The 16,193-nt window shown below is 51.6% G+C and overlaps 1 protein-coding gene across 7 annotated transcripts in view; it reads left to right on the plus strand.

Annotated features, from left to right (window-relative positions):
• atp8a2 (ATPase phospholipid transporting 8A2) overlaps positions 1–16,193 on the plus strand; it is a 792,435-nt gene that overhangs the window by 751,334 nt on the left and 24,908 nt on the right. The window lies entirely within an intron of this gene.

Consider the following 16,193-nt stretch of genomic DNA (forward strand, 5'->3'; position numbering starts at 1 on the left):
TAACCAGCCTCACCCACATCCAGTAAATGATTTTTTTAAAAAGCAGAGTTGAGAACCATACTGGAGGAAACAGCCAAGGTGAGAACAGTAATGGATTTAATGGATACTGAAACGTCTGTGAGCCCTGGCAGTATTCGTAGAATCATTCGGCCCAATCGTTTTACAGTGACCCTCATGAAAGAACACTCTAGCTAGGCCCACTCCCTCGCTCTTTCCCTGTAACCCCGTAACCCAAACTATCTTTTTTTTTTAATAAACAATTTTATTGAGGTAGTTTTTGGCTTTATAAACAGTTACAGACATCATCAGAAAGGAAGCAAAAAAGGCAAAAATGTGCAAGCATCCACGTACTTTCAATACTTCCATCATACCGTATTGCACAAGCCCGCTCCCCTCCCACCCGTACTACCCGCCATATTTTCCCTCCTACTCTACTCTAACCCCCCCCCCCCTCCCCCCACCCCCCTGCTGATGCTCACTCTCCCGCAAAGAAGTCAATAAATGGTTGCCACCTCCGGGTGAACCCCTGCACAGATCCCCTCAAGGCGAACTTAATTTTTTCCATCCCCAGGAAACTTGACATGTCCGCAAGCCACCACTCAGTCTTCGGGGGCTTTGAGTCCCTCCACGCCAATAATATTCGTCGCCGGGCTATCAGGGAAGCAAAGGCCAGCACATCGGCCGCTTTCTCCCCCTGGACGCCCGGGTCTTCCGAAACCCCAAAAATTGCCACCCCTGGACTCATCACCACCCTTGTTTTTAGCACCTGGGACATGACCCCCGCAAATCCCTCCCAGTACCCCCTCAGCTCAGGGCATGCCCAAAACATGTGCACATGGTTCGCTGGTCCTCCCGCGCACCTAGCGCATTTGTCCTCTATCCCGAAAAATTTGCTCATCCGAGCCACCGTCATATGGGCCCGGTGAACGACCTTAAATTGGATCAGCCCGAGCCTTGCACATGTCGCGGTCGAGTTTACCCTACTCAGGGCCTCTGCCCACAGCCCATCCTCCATTTCCCCGCCTAGCTCCTCCTCCCATTTAAGTTTCAGTTCCTCTGTCTGGGACCCTTCCTCCCTCATGAGCACCTTATAAATACCTGAGACTCTACCCTGCCCTTCGTCCCTCCCAGAGACTATTCTGTCTAGGATCCCCATTGGCGGGAGGCGCGGGAAAGATGGGACCTGTCTACGAACAAAGTCCCGCAGCTGTAGGTATCTAAAATCATTTCCCCCTACCAACCCAAATTTCTCCTCCAAGCTCCTCAAACTCGCGAAGCTCCCTTCCAGGAACATATCACCCACCCTTCCCGCCCCTGCTCGCCGCCATACTCGGAACCCCCCATCCATACTGCCGGGGGCAAACCGATGGTTGTCGCAGATTGGCGCCCAGACAGACGCCCCCATCTCCCCCACATGCCTCCTCCACTGGCCCCATATCCGCAGGGTCGCCACCACTACCGGGCTGGTGGTGTACTTGGCCGGCAGCAGCGGTAGAGGAGCCGTGACCAGGGCTTCCAAACTGGAGCCCCTGCACGAAGCCGCCTCCACTCGCTCCCAAATAGACCCCGTACCCACCATCCACTTCCTTATCATAGCGATGTTGGCCGCCCAGTAATAATTGACCAGACTCGGCAACGCCAGCCCTCCCTCGCTGCGGTTCCTCTCCAACATCGCCTTCTTCACCCGCGGAGACTTTCCCGCCCAGACAAAGCTCATGATCAGCCCGTTAACTCTTTTGAAGAAGGACTGTGGGATAAAGATCGGGAGGCACTGAAAAATAAACAAAAATCGAGGGAGGATTGTCATCTTTACAGTCTGCACCCTCCCTGCCAGCGACAGCGGGAGTGCATCCCATCTCCGAAACTCTCCCTTCATTTGCTCCACCACCCTGGCCAAATTTAACTTGTGCAGCCTGCCCCAGTCTCGCGCCACCTGGATTCCCAAATACCGGAAATTTTCCTCAACTAACCTAAACGGTAGCCCTCTCAATCTGTTCTCCTGGCCCCTTGCCTGTACCACAAACATTTCACTCTTGACCGTATTTAATTTGTATCCTGAGAACTGGCCGAACTCCCTCAGCATTCCCAGTATAGTTCCCATCCCGGCCACTGGGTCCGACACGTACAGGAGCAGGTCGTCTGCATAAAGAGAAACCCTATGTTCCACCCCGCCCCTCACCATCCCCTTCCAACCCTCTGCGGCTCTCAGCGCAATCGCCAGCGGCTCTATGGCCAGCGCAAACAGCAGCGGGGAAAGCGGGCAGCCCTGCCTGGTCCCTCGGTACAACCTAAAGTACTCCGACACTTCTCTGTTGGTCCTGACGCTGGCCCTCGGGGCCTGATATAATAATTTGATCCAATCCACCAATCCCTCCCCGAACCCAAACCGTCCGAGCACCTCCCATAGATATTCCCACTCCACCCGGTCAAAGGCCTTCTCGGCGTCCATAGCCACCACTACCTCCACCTCTCTACCCGCCGGGGGCATCATTATCACATTGAGCAATCTCCTCAGATTGGCCGCCAGCTGCCTACCTTTCACGAACCCCGTTTGATCCTCCCCAATCACCTCCGGTACACAGTCCTCCATTCTACCCGCCAGTACCTTTGCCAGGAGCTTGGCATCTACATTAATCAGGGAGATTGGCCTGTAGGACCCGCACACCTCCGGGTCTTTACCCCGCTTTAATATCAGAGATATGGTGGCTTGTGACATCGTCGGCGGCAGGGTCCCTCTGTCCCTTGCCTCATTGAAAACCCTCGCCAAGACCGGGCCCACCAGCTCAGAGAACTTCCTATAAAACTCTACTGGGTATCCATCCGGCCCCGGGGACTTCCCCGACTGCATGGCCTTTAGGCCCCCCAATACCTCCTCTACTCTAATCGGAGCCCCCAGCTCTTCCACTCGCCCCCCCCCAACTGTTGGGAATGTTAACCCATCCAGAAACCTTTTCATCCCCTCCGGTTCTTTTGGCGGCTCCGAAGTATACAGCTTACAATAGAAGTCCCGGAATACCCTATTCAATTCTGCCGGATCCTCCACTTTGTGCCCCCCCTCGTCCCTCACTCTACCTATTTCCCTGGCCGCCTCCCTCCTCCTAAGTTGCTGCGCTAACAGTCTGCTAGCCTTTTCCCCATACTCGTACACCACTCCCCTCGCCTTCCTAAGCTGTTCCACGGCCCTGCTCGTGGATAGTGCCCCCAGTTCCGCCTGTAGCCTCTGCCTTTCCCTGAGTAAAACCTCCCCCGGGGACTTCGCGTGCTCTTCATCTATCCGGCCCATTTCCCTGACCAATCTATCCATCTCTGCCCGGTCTGCCTTGGCTCTATGGGCCCCAATTGAAATCAGCTCCCCCCGCACTACTGCCTTTAGCGCCTCCCACACGGTCGCCGCTGAGACCTCCCCAGTGTCATTCACCTGCAGGTAATTTTTTATACATTTCCGAAGCCTCTCGCAGATCCCCTCCTCCGACAGCAGTCCCACATCTAGCCTCCATTGCGGGCGTTGATAGCTCGCTCCCCCGAACTGCAGGTCCACCCAATGCGGGGCATGGTCTGAAATGGTAATTGCTGAGTATTCCGTGTTCTTTACCTCCCCCCTACAGTCCCTGCTTAACACAAAGAAATCTATCCTGGAATATACTTTGTGGACGTGCGAGTAGAACGAGTAGCCCCTTCCTGTTGGCTGTCCCTCCCTCCAGGGGTCCACTGCCCCCATTTGCTCCATAAACCCTTTCAGCTCCCTTGCCATTGCTGAGAGCCTACCCGTTCTGGGACACGACCGATCCAAAGTCGGGTCAAGGACCATGTTAAAGTCCCCTCCCATTATTAGCCTGCGAGAATCCAAGTCCGGGATCTTCCCCAGCACTCTTTTAATGAAGTCCACGTCATCCCAGTTCGGGGCATATATATTCACCAGCACCACTCTTCTCCCCTCCAGCCTGCCCCGTACCATCAGGTATCTGCCCCCCCTGTCTGCGGATATGCCCTCTGCCTCAAATTGCACACGCTTGTTGATCATGATTGCCACCCCTCTGGACTTCGAGTCCAAGTCCGAGTGGAAGACCTGGCTAATCCAGCCCTTCCTTAGCCTGGTCTGGTCTGACACTTTCAGATGTGTCTCCTGCAACATAATTACGTCCGCCCTCAGGGCCCGCAAGTGCGCGAACACCCGCGCCCTCTTAACCGGCCCATTCAGTCCCTTGACGTTCCAGGTGATCAGCCTGGTCGGGGGGCACATCCCACCCCCCCCCACCCCGCCGGTCAGCCATAGCCTTTCTCGGGCCGGCCCCTGACCCGTGCGTCGCGCCCTTCCTGGCCCGCCCTATAGCTGCCTCCACCCTCGACCTCCTTTCCAGTGCCTATTTCAAGTCCCTCTCCCGTCAGCAGAACAACCCCCCCCTCCCCTAACCCCATCCCCCGATACCCCCACCCCTGCCATCTACTGGCTATAGCTTTCCCCCCCATCTGACTTCCTTGACTAGCCAATCTGCTAGCCCGGTGACTCAACACTCCGGCGCCTTCCTGTCCCATTCCCCTTGTTTCCCCGCCCTCCTCCCCACCCACTGGGGCAAGCCGGCTCCAGTGTCTTCCGCGAGCTGCACAAAAAGCCCAAACAGGAAAAAAAAAGGGAAAAAACATAGAAAAAAGAGAAAAAGCACATAAATGTCCATGAACAAAGGAAAGAGTCTCAAATGTTCCGTTTGGCCCCATTGGCCCAGCAAACCATTGAGCAGCAGTCCAGGCACATTCGGCGTTCCTCCCCACAGAAATCCTCGGGCCCTAACTCGTATCCTTAGGGCCTCCTTTCGGGGCCATCCCCAGGTCCCTCACAAAATCCATCGCTTCTTCGGGCTCGGAAAAGTAGTGGTGTTGACCCTGGTGCGTGACCCATAGCCGAGCTGGGAACAGCAGACCAAACTTCACGTGCTTCTTGAACAGCACCTCCTTGACATTCTTAAAGGCTGCTCGCCGCCGAGCCACCTCCTGGCTTAGGTCCTGATAGATGCGGAGCACACTGTTATTCCACGTGCTGCTCCTGGCGCTCTTTGCCCACTGCAGCACCCGCTCCTTGTCCACGAACCTGTGGAACCTAATCACCATCGGGCGGGGGGGTCCGCCCAGCCGCCCCTGCCTTGCCTGCACCCTGTGTGCCCCCTCCAGCTCCAGCGGTCGCGGAAAGGCTTCGGCCCCCATCAGCTGCTTCAGCAGGTCTGCTACAAACGCTGCAGCATCAGCTCCCTCCGCCCCCTCCGGGAGGCCGACCATCCTCAGATTGTTCCTGCGGACTCTATTCTCCAGCTCCTCTACTCTGTCCAGCAGTCTTCTCTGCCGCTCTTTCAGGCCGTCCACTTCTAGCGCTGCAACCGTTTGCGCATCCGCCTGCTCCTCCACCGCTTCTCCCAGCTCCTTAACTTTAACATCCTGGGCGTCCAGCCTCTGGTTCAGCTGATCCACCGCTTTCTGGATTGGGTCCAAGCTGTCCCGCTTCAGCGCTTCAAAACTGGACTTCATTACCTGGAGCATGTTATCCAGCGCCAGCTGGATTGCTGAGTCCGGGTTCCGTGTGTCCGCCATCTTAGGTCCCAGGTAATTTTCTTCCGGTCCTTGTCTCTGTCCCTTTTTCTCCTTCTTCTTCTGCTTTCTGGAATCCCGCTGTTCCATATGCCGCAGCCCGCTCCTCAGCGCCTCCGCTGCCGCTTTCCTTCGCCCAGCTCCTTCAATTTTACCTCTTGGGCATCTGAAGTGGGTCCAAGCTGTCCCTCCTCAGCAACTCCAAACTTTTTCTTTTTCCCTTTGTCCTGGAGGAAGGAAGGTCCGTGGGTCCGCCATCTTAACCTGCAGGTCAGCTTCCTCCTTCTCTCTCTCTCTCCTTCTTCCTCACCTGCTGGCCTCCACACTTACATCCTCTGCAGCCCGCTCTCCTCCTCTGTTCCAGGCAGCCTTTCTGCCGCCTCCGTAGTCCCGCTATCGCGGGGAAACAGCTGTTCCAGCCGGCCGGAGTGAGAGCCCACCGAATGTGCGGCTCACTCGGACATCGCCGCCACCGGAAGTCAACCCAAACTATCTTTGGACACTAAGGGACAATTTAGAATGGCCAATCCACCTAACCAATACATTTTTGGACTGTGGGAGGAAACCGGAGCACCCGGAGGAAACCCACGCAGAGACGGGGAGAATGTGCAAACTCCACACAGTCACCCAAGGCCAGAATTGAACCCTGACGTTGCGAGGCAGCAGTGCTAACCAATGTTCCACCGTGCCGTGTATTCCGGCATGAACATTGAAGACTCCAGAATTTGCCACACCCCTAGCCAAGCTGTTCCAGTACAGTTGTAACACTGGCATCTACCCGACAATATGGAAAACTGCCCAAGTGTGCCCTGTACAAAAAAGCCAAGATGAATCCAACCCAGCCAATTACCTGCCACCCCCCCCCAAATCTACTCTCAATCATCAAGAAAGTGATAGAAGGGGTTATCAACATTGCTATCAAGCAGCAGATAAGCAATAGTCTGCTGGGTTTGGGTTCTGTCAGGGCCACAATTTCTGACCTCATTAAACCCTTGGTTCAAACATGAAGACAAGAGCTGAACACATAAGATGAGGTGAGAGTGGCTGCCCTTGGCATCAAGACAGCACTTGACTGAATGTGACATCAAGGGGCCCTAGCAAAACTGGACTGAATAGGATTCAGGCCAAAAACTCTCCGCTAATTGGAGTCATACGAGCACAAAGGAAGAGTGTTGTGAAATGGCAATCATCTCAGTTCCAGGACATCACTGCAGGAGTTCCTCAGGGGAGTGTCCTAGGCCAAACCATCTTCAGCTGCTTCATCAATGGCCTTTCCTCCATGTTAAGGTCCGAAGTAGGGATGGTCACTGATGATTGCACAATGTTTACCATTTGCGACTCCTAATATACTGAAGCAATCCATGTCCAAATGCAACATGACTTGGACAATATCCAGATTTAGTCTGGCAAGTGGCAATATTTGTGCCACATAAGTGCCAGACAATCACCATCTCCAACAAGAGAGAATCTAACCATCGCCCATTGACATTCAATGACATTACCATGGCTGAATCTCTTATTATCTTTTTTGTTTATAATATTTTATCATGGTATTTGAAAAGTTTTATAACAATAACATAAAGAATGACATAAACATGGTAAAATAAACATCCCCCTCCCCCCCCCCCCCCCCCCCCCCCATCCCAATCTTCACGCACCTCAACCATACAACAACAATATGGCCCTCCCTTGGAATACTGCATCTGCTGACATTTTAATTTTCCCCGGGAAAGTCAACGAACGGCTGCCACCTCCGGGTGAACCCTAACATTGACCCTCTTACGGCGAACTTTATTTTCTCGAGATTGAGAAACCCAGCCATGTCACTAACCCAGGTCTCTACACTCGGGGGCTTCGAGTCCCTCCACATTAATAAGATCCATCTCTGGGCTACCAGGGAGGCAAAGGCCACGACGTCAGCCTCTTTTGCCCCCTGAACTCCCGGATCTTCCGACACTCCAAAGATCACTACTTCCGGACTCGGCACCACCCATGTTTTTAGCACTGTGAACATTGCCTGAGCAAAACCATCTTAAACTTCGAGCATGCCCAAAACACGTGGAGATGATTTGCCTCGTTCTACCCCGTAGAACTTACTCATCCTAGCCGCTATCATGTGTGCCCGGTGGACTACCTTAAATTGTATCAGGCTAAGCCTGGCACGATGAGGATGCATTAACCCTGCTTAGGGCATCCGTCCATTGACCCGCCTCTATCTCTCCTCCTAGCTCCTCCTCCCACTTGCCCCCAAGCACCTCCACCGGGGTTTCCTCCGCCTCCGAAAGCTCCTGGTAAATATCCGATACCTTTCCCACCCAGGTACTGGAAACTACTCTGTCCTGTATCCCCCATGGCGGCAGCAGCGGAAAGGCCGGCACCTGTTTTCTCAGGAAGTCTCACACCTGCAAATACCTAAAACCATTCCCTGCTGGCAATTTAAATTCATCCTCCAAGGCTTTCAAGCTGGGAAAGCTCCCATTTATAAATGGATCCCCCATCCTTCTAATTCCTGCCCTTTGCCAACTCCGGAACCCGCCATCTAGCCTACCCGGTACAAACCTATGGTTATTATAAATCGGGGTCCAAAGCGATGTTCCCTCCACTCTCTTATATCTCCTCCATTGTCCCCAGATTCTCAGAGCCGCCACTACCACTGGACTTGTGGAGTATCGGGCCGGCGAGAACGGAAGAGGTATATAGAATTATAGAATTTACAGGTGCCAATATCAGTGTTCCCAAACTGGTGTCTTTACATGACGCCGCCTCCATCCGTTCCAATGCCAACCCCTCCCCCACTGCCCACTTCCTAATCATGGCTATATTAGTTGCCCAGTAGTAATTACAGAAGTTCAGCAGCGCCAACCCACCCTCACCTCAACTGCGCTCCAGCAACACCTTCGTCACTCACGGGGTTTTACCCGCCCACACAAAGCCCAAAATAATCTGATTCACTCGCTTGAAAAAGGCCTTAGGGATAAAGGTGGGGAGGCACTGAAAGACAAACAGAAATCTTGGAAGGACCGTCATTTTCATGGTCTGTACCCTCCCCGCCAGTGATAGCGGGAGCATGTCCCATCTCTTAAAGTCCCCTTCCATTTGTTCTACCAACCAGGATAGGTTTAACTTGTGCAGTGCCTCCCATTCCCGGGCCACCTGTATTCCCAGATATCAAAAGCTCTTCTCTACCATTCTAAGTGGCAGCTCTCCCAGTCTCCTCTCCCGTCCTCTTGCCTGGATCGCGAACATCTCACTTTTCCCCATGTTCAATTTATACCCCGAAAAATTGCCAAATTCCCCTAAGATTCGCATTACTTCCCCCTCCAACCAGTCCGAAATATACAAGAGCAGATCATCTGCTGAGAGCGAGACCCCCCCCCCCAACTAGCCCTTTCCAGTTCCCAGAGGCTCTTAACGCCATGGCCAATGGCCAGAGCAAACAGTAATAGGGAGAGGGGGCACCCTTGCCTCGTCCTTCGATGTAGCTCGTACGGATACTCACTACTGGGGCCTGATAGAGCAACCGCACCCAGTCAATAAAGCCCTCACCAAACCCAAACCTTCCCAGCGCCTCTCACAGGTAATTCCACTCCACCCGATCAAACGCCTTCTCCGCATCCATCACTACCTCCACCTCCTGTCCTTCTGAGGGCATTATAATAACATTTAAAAGCCTTCGAACATTGGCCTTGAGTTGCCTGCCCTTTACAAATCCCATCTGGTCTTCCCCTACACCGTCCCCCCCGGATACAGTCCTCTATCTTTATGGCCAGTATCTTAGCCAGCAGTTTGGCATCTGATGTACCATCAATTGAACGCGAGACGAGTTGCTGGACAAAAGTATGGCTTTAATCAGCTAGATGTTAGCCCTGCGGTCGAAGAGGGCTCACGTGTTTGCGGATTTGAGGGGGCTGAAGGTGGATGTGGCAATGCTACAAGAGACACACCTAAAGGTTACAGACCAGATGAGATTGAGAAAGGGGTGGGTCAGCCAAGTATTCCACTCAGGGCTGGACTCAAAGACCAGGGGGGGTAGCGATCTTGATCAGCAAACGAGTGGCATTCGAGGCAGGGTAAAGTGCACAATAACTACCCTCATTGACTGAAATGGGACATGTGTCCTAACCCAGAGGAAGCATGATGCATAACAGTCAGGCACACAGTGGACACGATTCTCTGGAAAGATTTCTAAGTGTTATAGCATGCGGGAATTGCCGTGAACTTCCCAGTGCTCAGCCCAGCGATGCCGGCAATGCTATTCAACGTTAATAATAATTATCTTTACTGTCACAAGTAGGCTGGCAGGGGCTGGTTTAGCTCACTGAGCTAAATCGCTGGCTTTTAAAGCAGGCCAGCAACACGGTTCGATTTCCGTACCAACCTCCCCGGACAGGCGCCGGAATGTGGCGACTAGGGGCTTTTCACAGTAACTTCATTGAAGCCTACGCATGACAATAAGCGATTTTCATTTCATTTCATTTCATTAACACTGCAGTGAAGTTAACCAGGCCCCATTGGCTTCTCACTGCACAAGAGGCTCACCAGCCGATTATTTGGTACTGCGCTCGTCAGCCCCCTGCTAACAAGGTTGAGCAGCACTTAAGCTGCAGTTGCTCAGCAAACTCCAGCCAGCTCGCAACAATGGCGCCAAGGAGACAAGCCCCAAGATTCTGGGACGCTGACTTCGGAAGGCTCCTAGATGCGCTGGAGGCCGGGGCGGATGTCGTTCCCCGAGGGTCCTGGAGTGTTAGCCGTAGGGCGGCCAGTGCTGCCTGGGATGAGGTGGCAGCAGCTTTGAGTGCTGGGAGTGTGACCAGAAGGACTGGCTTCCAGTGCCAAAAGAAGGCCAGTGACCTACAATGGGCAGCACGAGGGAGTAGACACAAACGCCCACCCCCCCCCCCAACTCTCCATGTGACCCCTAACCCTCCTTCCAACCCCCCAACCTCCTTCCCCCCCTTCCCATTTAAATCCCCCCCCCCCACCCCCCCCCCCCCCCCCACCACCACTGTGAACCACACATGTGGGTAACGATGCTCTCTCTGTGACTCCTCAGGAAAAGCTCTCCCATAATCACCGGAGAGGGCCCAGACTGGCTGTAGTGTGCCAGATCTAAGAGTCCTCACCACCGTCTTGAAGCATGCCATGAAAGTGACCGGTGTGGCCGAGGACACAGCAGTCACCAGCGCGGAGGCTGGTGGATGCCGCAGAGGTGAGGAACCACCAGGCTCCACCTGGGGGACCTGCCAAACGTGAACTGTTATTGCCTTACTGACTGACCCATCCTCCACTGATCACATGTCCATTCTCCTGCAGGTCCTTCAGCCATCGGCGCCAGCCCATCCCAGGCGGCACCCTCTCCAGCTCCCCAGGGCACCACCTCAGAGGAGAGCTCCGAGGATGCCACTCTAATAGTCCCGGCAGAGTGTCATCCCTACCCTCCACCAGCACAGATACAAATTTCTCGGTAGGAAATATTAGTGGTCAGGCTTCGAGGGCACAATCTGGTGAGTACTATACAGCTGCTGATGTACATCAGGTGGAGGTGGGAACCCCAGGCAAGACAGCAGTTGGAGGGCTGTCGGATCCCAGGACCCAGCTGGCTGTGAGCCTGATGCTGAGCCTGTGATACCGAGTTAATGGGAACTGATGGAGACAATAGGGAGCAGCCAGGATATTCAGCATCACTCCAGCAGATTCATAGCTGCTTGGAGGAGTCCCAGAGGCCATGGGCGCAGGAGATGTCGCTGACAATGTATGGCAACAAGGCCAACACTGCTAGGGTGGTGACCGCAAGTGGGAGCCTAATGCACCATTCGTGAACGTGTCCAAGGCATCGCACAGTATGACGGCGATGGCTGAGGGTCTCAACAGAATGGCTGCCTCATTGGGAGTTGACACCCAGTACCATGCTGACCTTGATGAGGTTCTGTGGGATATGTCCCGCTCTCAGATGATAATGGCTGAGGCGCTGCAAAGCTTGTCCCAGTCGCAGGTTGGCATTGCCAATGCAAGGCAGAGCGTGGCCCCAATCACTGAGGAGCATCACCGAGGATGTTGACACAATGGTGCAGACAATGGACAACCGCCAGGGCTGGCAGAGCCAGATGATGCAGGGGCACCCAAACTCGAATCAGCTTCCCCTCCATCCCATGGTGAACCCAGGGCCTTATGGGCACCAACCTGGAGAAGGGGGTGCTGAGTGCCAACCTGGACCCGTCCCGTGGAGTGGGGATGGTGGCCACCAGTTCCTCCGAGTTCCACCCCTTTGATGCAGCCAAGTCTCACAGACAGCACACAGGACAGATTGGCACAGCTGTGTATATGCCGCCGACAAGTGCGCCGGGGCCCTCTGGCTTCAGAGCCCGCAGAGGATTTCCTTCAGGGGGCAAGGTAAGCAGCTGGCTGCCTCCATCTCTGATGTGCATCGTGGGGATACACCTAAATGTAGAGGTAGAGCTAGGACGGCCAAGCACATTGAGGATCACTGAGGGCACCCGGGGGGGGGATGTGGGGGGTTGTGGGGTTGGGAGCGTGGAGGGGTGGCACCATAGGGAAGTGGGGAATCTTTTACACATTAAACACCTTTGTGCACAACCATTATGATGCCTCTGCCACTTTCTCCCGAAATGCGGGCTGATCTCTGAACCCTTGGCCCATCTGTCCAGGCATCTCCCCCTCCCCATGGCACGCACCCACCCTCCAGCCATGGACATGCCCCGGGAGCTGTGTCCCATTTCCTGGGTGTTTGTATGTTGGCCACTGTGTGTGTGGTGTTGCCTCCCGCAGTGTCCAGACATCAACGTGTGATCAGGATGCTAGGCAATTACACCCACATGCTACATGGCCCGCCCACCCACAGGAATCCACTTGGGTTGTGCGAAGTGCTCACTTAACCATGATTGCCAGTTTCCTATCAGCAATAGCCTTCAGCTGCACGGTCAGAGGCCTTGGCAGTCAGCAGGGTGCCGCAAGTGGTTGCCCCCCCAATGCCTCCCCACCCTCCCATGGCCCCCTGCCCCAATGCCCCCCCCGCCCCAATGCCCCACCATGCCTCCTCCCATGGCCCCCACCCCACCCTCCCATGGCCCCCCCACCCTCCCATGGCCCGCCCCCTCCCTCCCATGGCCCCCCCACCCTCCCATGGCCCCCCCCACCCTCCCTCCCTCCCATGGCCCCCCTCCCTCCCTCCCATGGACCCCCCTCCCTCCCTCCCATGGACCCCCCTCCCTCCCATGGCCCCCCCCTCTCCCTCCCATGGCCGCCCCCCCCCGGCCCCGCCCCCCCCCCCCCCCCCCCCCCCTGCTAAAGCGGTGATAATTGGTTTCTCACCACACTATGGCGAGATCCCGATTTTGCCTACGGGAGTGGGCCGGTTACATCTCAAAGTGTTTGGTGCCTGGCACGATTTTCGTTTTGGCCTCTCCTGCTATTCACCGGCCTTGTTTCGTTTGAACGAGAGCGTAACGTGGCCTGAGAATCTCGCCCAGTATTTTCAATCAAACAGAATGTATGTACTCTTTGAAACCAAACATGCTATAAATGTCTTATTGGCTACTTTAAAAGAGAGGCCTTCAGAGAAACAGTGAAATAATTCTAAAGAAAGGTTATGGAATTGTATTTTATTCAAGTTAAAGTTTGTACTTATTGTTTTTAGAGAATCTCTTTTGTGTTCAAAAATTTTAACTAGTGCAGGACAATTTCATGAGGCTGATCTGTAAAGGAATAATTTTTCTGCCAGTTATTAAGCATTTTCCTGTTTATGCATTTTATGGAGGAACAGAGGGAAATGAGTCCAAGAACTTACAATCTCCTAAATTGTAGCTGATGGAGTATTGCCTCCTGACATCATCATCTGAGGCTGTATAGCAATTAATGGATCCTGTCCGTTAAGTGGAAAAACTCCACTTTGAAGTTTTTAAAACTCTGCAGATGAAATAAGAAAACAAATGTGCCTGTGCAAATAGTTATTGAGAAACTATTTTGTGTTAATTGTATGTTCTTTGGAACCTGGTGTTTGCTTTAAATTTTATTTACTGCCCTGCAGAAAATGTTTGCAAAGTTTTGAGCAGATTTGTATAGAACTTCAAAGTAGCCATTTGCACAGCAAACTACCATAGCAAAACTTAGTCTTTGTTTCTGTTACTACCACTGTTTTATATATTTTGAAATGCTAATGCCTCTGTCTAATGTCAGTATGCCAGTGTGGGAATTCGTGCTAGAACTCTGCTCCTGTTATTAAGCTGCCATGGTGTTTTCAGCACATTGTTTATTGTTGCAAAGCAAAGGGCTCTACATGGTTCTGATTTTCCTCTGTTCGTCAACGCATGGATAATATCACATACACAATAATCTGCCAACGCCCAGTGTGCAGAACAACTTTGTTTTGTAAACATGTAGAGTGCACATTAGCCCACTCTTAACCCATTTGGTAAACACGTATGAGAGAAATAAATATGTTTAACCCGCAATACTATATTGCTGCTCTCTCATACAACAAATTAAAGAATTAAACAAATTGGACAACTTTTGGGTAGGACAGGAAACATTGAAGATGTCTGAGGAGAAGAATTTTTAAAAAATCTGACTTCAACCTGCAACATCTATTATCTGTGCTCAGAACCAGAACTTCTTTTATGCACTTCAAGAGAAGCTGGTTCATGTCCAAAACAAGCAACAGGTGTGAAGTTCCAGAAACAACACCCCCTGCCTGCCTCTATACAATCTTCCTTATACTGACATTTGCTTTGCTATGATGGTGGGGGTGGGGGAAGCAAGAAGTACCAAATACTTGAAAATCCTTTTTTAAAATAGGTATGCATTGCACAGAAGCAAAATTTGCCCATTTGCGTACATATCTGCTGCTTATTACAGCTAGGTACATGTTTTAGTTGCCAAGTTTGCATGTCCACTTAAGAACCCTTTTCATCTACATGCTTCCATACAGACTCGCTTCGTTATCAAAATGCCTTCATGGAGATCATGTAAGATTTGCATCCCTACCACCCAGTCTTGCTCTGTATTGTTTTTATTTCGCTAATTGCTCACAGATTCTCTGGGTGGTCCATCTGTGAACTAGATAATGGTGTGGCTAAATCTGTCAAAGGTTTTCATGTCTCTTTAACTTGTGGTGCTGTGGTTTCCAACTGGGTCTAATCACTGTGATGTTCCTTTCCTTTGTTCTTTCACAATTCCTTCACACCTGCTTATACTCTGCTGTGGAAGAATTCAGACAGGCTTCTGTTGGATTTCTCCTGCCCTCATTTAGAAGATTCTCTGAATTCTAAGTGACACAGCGGTCAGGGAAAGACATGGGCTGCATTGTCTGTGGTTTTTGTGTGTGTGCGTGTCCCACATGCAGCCATCCTTTCCTTCAGTGGTCTTGCTGGGTATTCCTGCTGGTTTTTGTGATATTTTGTGTGTAACCCTGCACTCTCTGAAGATATGTAACTGTAGTCTGCTTGTTTCTAATTGGTTAGGGTCACACTGTTTATATTGGTTGGACTTCACAGGTTTCTGTAACTTTAAAAGATGGTGATAAATCAAAGCATCATATTCCCCGTGTTTAATAAAAAATGCTTACTTTGGATGTAAACACAACACCACTGTCTTTCTGACACTTTTTCAGTTGTTCTGGCTAATGTAATTTATACATGTTTGGCACTTTGTCAAACCAGGGCAACAGAAAAATGCCAGTCCTGCTGATCTGTATATAAGTCTTGGTCAGTAAGCTCATGAATACCAAAGGGGTATCTCATTTTTTCAGTAGCTCTGACCCCCAGCAATGACCTACCCGCTACTCTGGGTGCTCTTGTAGTGCTATTTTCTGAAAGCCCTTATTGTGTGTGTATAGGGGGTTGACTACACAAGCATTTTTCTCAAGGCCAATACAAAACGGTGGTATTAAAGCTATTTTTAAAATCTTTGTTCATTCAAGGTTTCAGAGCTGCAGCTTTCTTGATGGTGAGGATGGGGGAGGTAATTCCCTTTTAAATGTTGTAAACAAATAATTACAGTTAAGCCCCTGACACCAAATTGAAATGAAGGAATTATTTATTCCCTTTATTTGGCCTTTGCAGGCTGTATTCAAAAGCCACCAGCCCTACACAAGCTTTTTTTTAATGTTGTGTACTAGATTTTCTTTAAGTTGTTTCTGCACTTTAACGTGATTAATTGTAATACAGGAGCTGTTCGGCGCGGGGGGGGGGGGGGGGGGGGGGGGGTGAAAAAGGAGGACAATCTGTACAAAGTGTGTAGTTGATTGTTGGGAAGAATGTTTCCTGGAGTGTTTATTTGCTGTAACTACTTTGATACAAGTTTGAATAAAATGCGTTTTTAAAAATAAATAAATAAATAATGGATCATAACTTCTTAAATAGATATATCTCACTGGTAATATTGGTTTGGAGATTGCTACCTGTGGTTCCACAGAGAAATAATTAACTAAGATAATTTTAAACTTCTCTGTTTAAAGTAATGTAGCGTGGTTACAGTTCTTGCGTTTAAGGCTGCCCTGTAGCAACAGGACTGATGTTATATTCGGTGTGAGTGGCTTCATATTCAATTTTTATTGAGAGAAGGATCCATAAAAAACGAGCAAGATACTAATAGGACACCAAAAA

Source organism: Scyliorhinus canicula, chromosome 14, assembly GCF_902713615.1.
Source record: "Scyliorhinus canicula chromosome 14, sScyCan1.1, whole genome shotgun sequence".
In the NCBI taxonomy this organism is placed as follows: Eukaryota; Metazoa; Chordata; class Chondrichthyes; order Carcharhiniformes; family Scyliorhinidae; genus Scyliorhinus; species Scyliorhinus canicula.